The sequence below is a fragment of the Panthera pardus genome, unplaced genomic scaffold (assembly GCF_024362965.1).
Source record: "Panthera pardus isolate Hobbes unplaced genomic scaffold, ASM2436296v1 HiC_scaffold_8, whole genome shotgun sequence".
NCBI classification, from domain to species: Eukaryota; Metazoa; Chordata; class Mammalia; order Carnivora; family Felidae; genus Panthera; species Panthera pardus.
In genome coordinates, this window is record NW_026527013.1 from 140964234 (window position 1) to 140972042 (window position 7809).

The window sequence follows — 7809 nt, forward strand, 5'->3', positions numbered from 1 at the left end:
ATGGATAAAGAAGCCATGGCGTGTCTTCCCAATACACACACGCACGCACACACACACACACACACACACACACACACACACACACACACAATGGAGTATTACTCAGTAATCAAAAAGAATGAAATCCTGCCATTTGCATCTAGATGGAACTATAGGGTATTATGCTAAGCGAATTAGTTAATCAGGGAAAGACAAATATCATATGACATCACCCATATGAGGACTTTAATATACAAAACAGATGAACATAAGGGAAGGGAAGCAAAAAAAGAAATCTAAAAACAAGGAGGGGGACAAAACATAAGAGACTTAAATACAGAAAATAAACTGAGGGTTTCTGGGGGTGGGGGAGAGGCTAAATGGGTAAGTGGCATTAAGGAAGACACTTGTTGGGATGAGCACTGGGTATTATACACAGGGGATGAATCACTGGAATCTATTCCTGAAATCATTATAGCACTATATGCTAACTACCTTGGATGTAAATTAAAAAATAAATTAATAAAAAAGTGGCTTATGTCAATAGTGAGAGATGATATCAGCCTGTGGCATGGTGTTCAGTGAAGCATCTCCTATGATTGATATTAGCTCGGGTCTTGGGAAGCATCTATATTTTTCAGGAGTTAGGTAAACAGCATGTTAATTGTGTGACTGGCTGTTTCCATCATCCTTAATGTTGCCTGGCATTTATTTATGTGAGAAGTGTATAGTTTGGAAAGGTGCTTTGGGATCTTTCAAGGTGAACGATGGTGTATAAATGCAAGTCACCATAATTATTAAAAATGTATAGGTCGTATATTAAACTACAGTTAAAAACAAACATCAGTAAAAACTACAAGTAATTATATATAGCCACTGTGGGAGAATTAGCCGTCTGAATAGGGAATGGTGAGAGGCGATTTCACTAGGAAAATTGAGAGCAACAATTTAAAAAAAAATTTTTAATGTTTATTTATTTTTGAGAGAGAGAGAGAGAGAGAGAGAAAGAGGTGGGGGAGGGGCAGAGAGAGGGAGACACAGCATCTGAAGTGGGCTCCAGGTTCTGAGCTATTAGTACAGAGCCGATGCGGGGCTCAAACCCATGAGTGGTGAGGTCATGGCCTGATCTGAAGTCGGATGCTTGACTAACTGAGCTACCCAGGTGCCCCAAGAGCGATAGTTTAAATCTCTTGGGAAGAATTACTCTAAAACACCAGTATTAAATATTAGATGACTAAGCAAGACACCGTGATCTTAAAAGAAATGTAAGATACAGTGGGGTGAATATTATTTACACTCTAGTAGGACACATTGTGTTTTCATGAATGGCATGTATGTGCAACACGATTTTGAGTAACTTTGGAAGTAAACTTCAGGGGATTCACTACAATTCCCAACTGCTCCTCCTATTGCCAATATTTCATTACAACTTGTGGCATCAGAATAGAAAGGGGATGGGGGATGGTTTACCTTCTGTCTCAATAAAACTGTTTCCAAAAGAAAAAAAAAAAAAAGAAGAAAGGCACAAGTGGCAGAAAAAAATGGTCAATGCTGCAGAAACTCACCAAACCTATTTGTATCTTGGCCAAATTAGTTTTTACAGACTACTGAAAGCAAATCAATTGGGTGTGCCTAAATCTTAATTACATTCTAGACACAAATACACATGGAAAAAGTAGAAGTTTTATATTGAGGTGGCTCTGCAGGTATGGCTAAAGAATCTATGGTAAATTGTGGTAGTTCTGCAATGTGGGATGCTTTCTGGGGCCACAGGCTCAAATAAACCAGGTCTGTAGGGGTCCTGGGAAGAAGAAAAAGTTGGATGGCAAAGACAAACTTGCAGTGTCTCACTGTTGCCCAGGACAGTTTCATTCAGGTCTAGTCCTGTGAATGGCTATTGGGAAGCCTGACTCTAATCTTCATGAAGTTCTGGGAATATTGTTTATGCTTAAAATTTAATGCTATATAGTTCTCTTACTAATAACGACATCTCAAAGTTCTTATAAAGATCTAAACAACGTGACAGGATTCCCTAGAAATACCAAACAACATAAATGTATCAAAGATAGTTTCTTAAAAATTGAAAGGAGTATCAGTGTTGAGTTATTGAAAAGGACTGTATGCCCTACTGAGGTAATTATCTAAGATTGTGATCATTTATACTTCTCCCTACTAACCAACTGCAGTTCATAATATATGCATCTTATTTATACTTAGAATCCAATTTAAAGATGAATTTTAATCCTAAATATTTTAGTTTTGCATATAAATTTACTCTGACATTTTGAATAATAATTAATTTGCATTTTTTTCCACTTGACTTTCATTAACTAAGTTTCTTGACATGAAGTTATAATGTTAAAACCATATAAATATTTCATTATGGGGAAAGTTTTACAAAGATAAAACTGTTTCCTCAAAACACTGCCTTCTATACCTAACGTATTTAATGTCATTTTTTAAATTACATTTTTATTTTTGTAATATGAAATGCTTTATGAAGATGCAATTTTTGTTGTATTACTAAAGAACACAGAAGGTACAATAAGTCTATTATACATAAAGCTAAAATAGTGTCTAGCACACTGCACAAGAATAAAATAAAATGAAATTATCCTTTTTCTTAAATATTTCCAGAAGATCTTCTATAATTATTATACTGAAATTGATCAACAACAGTTCACCTTATGAAGGTTACTAGCCTAGCAGCAAGTTAACTGAGAACTGGAGACTTCTAGAACTGCAAAAATTTATTCTTATTCAAATGGGATAGATAGATTTCAAACTTGACCATAATCCCTAAGAATCACTTCAACAATATTTTCTAATTTGGGTATAAGACAACTAGCCTCAGAATGAAATGTATAAAGAAAAGCAGAGAAAAAATAGTCCTTCTCTCTTCTCTTTTTGTTTCTTCATGATAATGAAATAGGTGGGAGGAACAAGAGGGAAGGGAAAGCCCTAGTAGATTGCCAGAAGCCAAGAAACCTTATACCATGACACTGCCAATAGAAAACAGCTCTGGGAAGATTGGCCAGCTACCAATACAGGGACCAAACCCTGCCCACAACAAAGAGAGCAATTGCAGATGACTGAACTAAAGGTAAATGCAGCTCGTCCACAACAATAGGGTGCATGCAACACACACAGGAGACATCCCTGAAGCACAAGGTTCCGGTGAACAGGGAACACTGCACTGCAGGGCACTACAGGACTTCTTCATAAAGCCACTACTTTCAAGAGTAGGAGACACTGCTAACTTTCCTAACACACAGAAAGAGACACAGATAGCTAGACAAAATGAGGAGGCAAGGAACACATCCCAAATGAAAGAATAGGACAAAATCACACCAATAGAGCTAAACAAAATGGAAGTAAGTAATATGTCTGATAGAGAATTTAAGGTAATGGTCATAAAGATTCTCACTGGACTTGAGAAAACAGTGGAAGACCTCAGTGAGACCCTCAAGAAAGAGATAGAAAACATAAAAAAGAAAAAAAAAGAACCAAAGAACCAATCAGAGATGTAAAACTTAAGTGAAGTTAAAAATACATTAGATGGAATAAAAAGTAGACTGGGAGAAGCAGAAGAATGGATCAGCAACCTGAGGAGGAGAGACTATTGGAAATCAAGCTGAACAAGAAAGAGAACAAAAAATAACAATAAGTAAGTAAATATAGACTTGGGGAACTCAGCAACACCAGCAAGTGTAACAAAATTCACATTAAAGTGATTCCAGACAGAGAAGAGAGAGAAAAGGGAGCAGAAAATTTACTTAAAGAAATAATAGCTGAAAAGTTCCCAAATCTGGGCAAGAGAACAGAAATCCACATCTAGGAAGCCTCCAGTAAAATCAACCCATGGAGGTCCACACCAAGTCACACAGTAATTAAAATGGTAAAAAGCAGTGATAAGGGTAGAATTTTAAAAGCAGCAAGAGAAAAGAAAACAGTTATATACAAGGGAATCCCCATAAGGCTATCAGCAGATTTTTTAGCAGAAACTTTGCAGCCCAGACAGGAGTGGCATGATATATTCAAAGTGATGATAGAAAAAACCTGCAGCCAAGAATACTTGATTCAGCAAGGATATCATTCAGAAGAGGAGAGAGAAGATGTTTCCCAGAAAAACAAAAGTTAAAGGAATTCATAACCACTAAACTAGTGTTACCAGAACTCTCAGCGATCATGATCTCACAGTTCATGGCTTCAAGCCCTGCATCGGGCTCTGGGCTGACAGCTCAGAACTTGGAGTCTGCTTCAGATTCTGTGTCTCCCTCTCTCTCTGCCCCTCCCCCCTGCTCACAGTGTTTCTCTCTGTCTCTCAAAAATGAATAAACGTTAAAAAAATGTTTTAAAAATAAGAGGACTCTGAGTGAAAAGGAAAGACCATAAGCAGAAGTAAGAAAAGTAGGAAACACGAAAGTACTAAAATTAAGTAAACCTATAGAAATCAGTCAAGGAATTTACAAAAGGATGTAAAGTATGGCACCATATACCTAAAATGGGGAGGGGGGAGAGTAAAGAATGGGTTCAAACTTAAGTGACCATCAACAATATAGACAGCTATATGCATAAAATGTTATATATAAACCTAGTGGTAACTACAAATCAAAAACCAGTAACAGATATGCAAAAAATAAAGAGGAAGGAATCCAAGTATATCACCAAAGACAGCCAGCAAACTCTAAGAATAGAGAGGAAGAGAAGAAAGGAAGGAAGAACTACAAAAGCAACCACACAAGTAACAAAATGGCAGTAAGCACACACGTATCGATAATCACTTTAAGCACACACCTGTCAATAATTACTTTGAATTTAAATAAACCAAACACTTTCCCTAGGAGCCTCGGGATTGAGAGGAGTGTGGCCCTCTCCTCTTCCCAGAATGACAACTGCTTGCCCACTGACATCAGTGTATTCTGAAAAGGGAATGTCATCTGGCAAAAATGTTACTTTGCCTGCTGTATTCAAGGCTTCCATTAAACCTGATATTGTGAACTTTGTTCACACCAACTTGCACAAAAACAACAGACAGTCATATGCTGTCAATGAATTAGCAGGTCATCAAACCAGTACTGGCAGAACCATGGCTTGAATTCCCAGAGTTTGAGGCATGGGACTCACTGTTGCAGCCAGGGTGCTTCTGGAAATATGTGTCATGGGGGCCACATGTTTGTACCAACCAAATTAGTCCACCATTGGCACCTCAGAGTAAACATAACACAGAAGCAATATGCCATCTGCTCTGCCCTGGCTGCCTCAACCCTACCAGCACTGGTCATTCTAAAAGTCATTATACTAAGGAAGTTCCTGAACTTTCTTTGGTGGTTAAAGATAAAGGTGAAGGCTACAAGAAGATCAAAGAGGTTGTTTTGCTTCTTAAGAAACTTAAAGCCTGGAATGATATGAAAAAGGTCTATGCCTCTCAGCAAATGAGAGCTGGCAAAGGCAAGATGAAGAACTGTCGTCATATCCAGTGCAGGGGACCTTGTATCATGTATAATGAGGACAACAGTATCAAGACCTTCAGAAACACCCCTGGAATTACTTAATGCAAGCAAACTGAACATTTTGAAACTTGCTCCTGCTGGGCACGTAGGACATTTCTGCACTTGGACTGAAAGTGCTTTCTGCAAGTTAGATGATCTGTATGGCACTTGGTGTAAGGCTGCCTACTTCCATGCATAAGACACTTAACACAGACCTTAGCAGAATCTTGAAAAGCTCAGAGATCCAAAGAGCCCTCTGAGTACCATGCAAGAAGATTCATCACAGAGTCCTGAAGTCCACAGAAAACCTGAGAATCATATTGAAGCTAAACCCATATGCAAAGACCATGCACTATATATAACACCATTCTTCGCCCAGCCAAGAATCACAAACTCCGATGGATAAGGCAGCAGTAGCCTTAGGAGCCAAATCAGATGAGAAGGGGGATCCAGGCGAAAGATCTGTGGTAGAGAAGAAAGGAAAGAAGGCTGTTGGTGTTAAGAAGCAGAAGAAACCTTTAGTAGGAAAAAAGGCTGCAGCTACTGAGAAACCAGCAGCTAAGAAGTCTGCTGAAAAGAAACCCACCATAGAAGAAAGGAAGCCTGCTGCATAGAAACTTACATTTGTTTTTTCTGTAGAAGTCAAATCATTATGAACAGCTAATTTTGAATAAAGATTTGGTCAAAAGAAAAACAAACAACAATAACAGCAACAACAACAACAACAAAAACCCCAAACCAAAACCAAATCGAAACACCAACAAAAATAAATAAATAAATAGACTAAACATTCCAATCAAAAGACATAGGGTGATGGAATGGATTAAAAAGCAAGACCCATCTATCTACTGCCTACAAGAGACTCATTTCAGACCTAAAGAGATATGCAGATTGAAAGTAAGAGATGGAAAAGCACTTACCATGCAAATGAAAGTGAAAAGAAAGCTAGGGTAGCAATACTTATATTGGACAAACTAGATTTTAAACCAAAGACTGTAACAAGAGTTGAAGAAGGGGACTACATAAAAATAAAGGGAACAGTCCAACAAGAAGCTATACCAATTATAAATATTTATGCGTCCAACATGGGAGCACCCAAATATATAAAGCAAATAATAACAAACATAAAGGAAGTAATTGATAGTAATACAATAATAGTAGGGAATTTTAACACCCCACTTTCTTCAATGGATCAATCATCCAAACAGAAAATCAAAAAGGAAACAGTAGCTCTGAATAACACTTTGGATCAGATGGATCTAACAGATATATTCAGAACATTCCATCCTAAAACAGCAGAATACAGATTCTTTGCAAGTGCTAAAAAGATTGATGTCATACCATGCATCTTCTCTGAACATGATGTTATGAAACTAGAAATTATCACAAAGAAAAGATCTGGAAAGAGTAAAAATACATGGAGGTTAAATATCATGCTACCAAACAATGAATGGGTCAACCAAAAAATCAAAGAGGAAATCAAAAGATATACGGAAATAAGTGAAAATGAAAACACAATGGTCCAAAGTCCTCAGGATGCAGCAAAAGCTGTCCTAAGTGGGGAGTTTATAGCACTAGAGGTCTACCTCAAGAAGCAAGAAAAATCGCAAATAAACAACCTAACCTCACACATAAAGGAGGTAGAAAAAGAACAAACAAACCCCAAAGCCAACAGAATAAAGAAAATAATGAATATTAGAGAAGAAACAAATAAAATAGAAACTAAAAGAGCAATAGAACAGATCAATGAAACCAGAATCTGGTTCCTTGAAAAGATAAAAAAGTAAATAAAAAAATTGTAGCCAGACTCATAAAAAAAAAGAAACAAAAAAAAACAACAACAAAAAAAGTGCTCAAATAAGCAAAATTAGAAATGAAAGAGGAGAAATAACAACTGACACCACAGAAATAAAAAGGGTTATAAGAGAATGTTACAAAAATTATATGTTAACAAATTGGGCCAACTAGAATAAAATGGATAAATTCCTAAAAACATATAACCTCCCAAAACTGAATCAGGAAGAAATGCAAAATCTGAACAGACCAATTACCAGCAATAAAATCAAATCCATAGTAAAAAAAAAAACATTCCAAACAAAAGTCCAGAATCAGATGTCTTCACAGTTGAATTCTACAAAAATTTATTTATTTACTCATTTATTTTAATTTTTTTTACATTTATTTATTTTCAAGAGACAGAGAGAGACACAGTGCGAGTGGGGGAGGGGCAGAAAGAGAAGGAGACAACAGAATCCAAGGCAGGCTCCAGGCTCTAAGCTGTAGCACAGAGCCTGATGCAGGGCTCAACCTGGGGCTTGAACCCACAAATTGTGAGATC

The 7809-nt window shown here is 37.0% G+C and overlaps 1 pseudogene; it reads left to right on the top strand.

Moving 5' to 3' along the window:
• The first annotated feature begins 4831 nt into the window (after positions 1–4831).
• Positions 4832–6085, top strand: LOC109269051 (60S ribosomal protein L4-like; annotated as a pseudogene).
• Positions 6086–7809: the final 1724 nt, after the last annotated feature.